Here is a 2,358-nt window from a genome sequence, read left to right as displayed (position 1 = left end):
CGTGAACGACAAATGGCAGCCGCTAGGATTCGTTACAAAATCTTTGTCTCCCGTGCGATTAATTCTGTATTTAGAATAATTTTAAATATATTTGACAATATCAAGTATCAACTCGTCACGTCATTATTTAAATCATCCACCACAAATCCAAAAACAGAATAAGGAAAACAGAGAAACGAACAAATAGAAAATTAAGTTGCTAACATGTTTTTCTATAATAATATTTTAACATCAATATTGTAATACGCAATGTGTTACGCCGCCTAAAACATCTGCACGCCAGCCCGCGCGACCGGACAACAACCGACCTGCGTAACGTCACTTCGACCCTCAATAAACCTAAGGACCCACCATAACTTTCACTTCCCTGTATTGTTTCGCCATGTGTCTTCAATCCGTTTGTCTTGAAGAATTTCTAAAGCTTAAAAATATTCTCGAAACACAGTCGGTTTTTAGAGAGGTCCTTGGGTTTATTAGTCGCACTTAAAACACGGAGAAAGCGGGTATGCACCCATTAGGAAAATCCGAATAGCCCTGTAATAAAACAAGCTAGGTTTTTCTCACGCACACAGTCATCTATCCACCACGATGGTAGGAGACTCGATACTCATCCCTTCGAGCAGTAGTGCAGGTCATGACCAATCGACACCGCGCTTCGTGGCCCTCACTTTTTCTAACGAAAGTGGGAACAACGAATCCGCGTTCTTTAGGCACAGGGGCACACCCACACCGAACTTTTCTTCCGTATTAGAAAAAGAGCGACAGACAGTCTAAAAACTAACGCCTAACGCGGCAGTCTACACATAGCGCGAGAGTCGCATACTTCACGCAAATCTTTTGTCGGTTCTCGGTGTTGTCGAACACACATCTTCTCTCCTAAATATATTATAGTGCTAAGTCCATTAATACATTAATTTCCATTATAAGAGCCCTGCTCTAGCGTACATATCTATCGCATCTTCATGCGACAAGTTGTTAACTATTTATTTCTCTACGTCAGTGTAATCTAAGTGTTGGAAATATATAATTTATAATTCTGTGAATCACAGTGTTATACAAACTCAATCACCCCTATTATCTCAACGGAAATCAGGGGATCGATCAATTCGTGGTGTCGATTGTTATAATCGTAACGGGGATTTACGACCCCCGTTGACGTCTCTCCTCGCGATTACGTCTCCCCGCAATTGGTCGAAATTTACACAATGTGAAAATGAAAAAATTGGAAGCAACCGAACTACGGATGAAACTAAATCACTTCGCTGCTTGTAAAGATAACTTTTAGTGTTATAAACATAAGTCAAGTAGCAAAGAGCATAAATTGAATTTACCCAAACTCTTCTTGAAATCTGACAAAATGATTCTTTATTTTGTCAAAAAAATCTTTACGTATTTTCCATTCCCATTCGTCGCTTTTTTCAGTGGCGTGTTTATCGCTACGTCGAAACTCCGTCGGGTAGCAGTTAATTTCATTTAAAGTAGAAAACTATTCAGAAACGTGTATACGTTACACAGCAACAAACCAGTCGCCCTGTTATTACCTCGTTCTCAACAGTTCAAATTTCAGGGACAACCGACTACTTAGTATCGACCCAGTACGTCATATTTACTCGCCAAAAGAATTGTAAACGAAAATTGTAACCAGACGTGCCGTTAGTAACTACCATTTTTCGCGAAACTTCTTTTTCATTTGGCGGAAATTTAAACAAACCCCGAAACACCGTGGCGTTTTGCAACTGTCTTTAATCCTTTAAGATAAAAAAGATTGACGCAAAATTTTGACGGGATGAAATTTCACGATATATTCAGGTGAAACGATGCGAAATTAGAGCGAAGCTTATAATGGGAATATAGTTTGCTTGTCTGTTGTCATAAAATGAGATATGCAGAATATATTAAAAAATAGAGTATATGTAATACGAAACTTTATATTATTCATGTTATTATGGACAAAATATCACAATATGTTCATATATTTAAATCTCCTCCGAAAAAGATTATTGTATGTAGAACACAGTTTAACTGTATTTTGAATTCTTGTTTATCAGATCACAATTGATAAGTTGATATTAGGATGATTATCCTCATTTGAAACAATTTTGTGACTGTTACTTGTCAATATACTTTATATCTTATGTACATTTTAAATATAGTACGCAAACTCGAAGTTGCAAGGAACATTAATAAAAACTCAATATTTCAATAACGCCTTTCATGATTATAATTAAATATTTTTTCAAAATGTCGTATCAGTGTTACATCTAGCACCCCCTCCCCCACACACAAAAGTTTACCAATTTATAATATATGTACTAGTAGATTGACAAGTTACGATTTACAGGTTATATAGAATTCTAT

Source organism: Bombus huntii, unplaced genomic scaffold, assembly GCF_024542735.1.
Source record: "Bombus huntii isolate Logan2020A unplaced genomic scaffold, iyBomHunt1.1 ctg00000080.1, whole genome shotgun sequence".
NCBI classification, from domain to species: Eukaryota; Metazoa; Arthropoda; class Insecta; order Hymenoptera; family Apidae; genus Bombus; species Bombus huntii.
Note: the sequence above shows the minus strand (reverse complement) of the source record.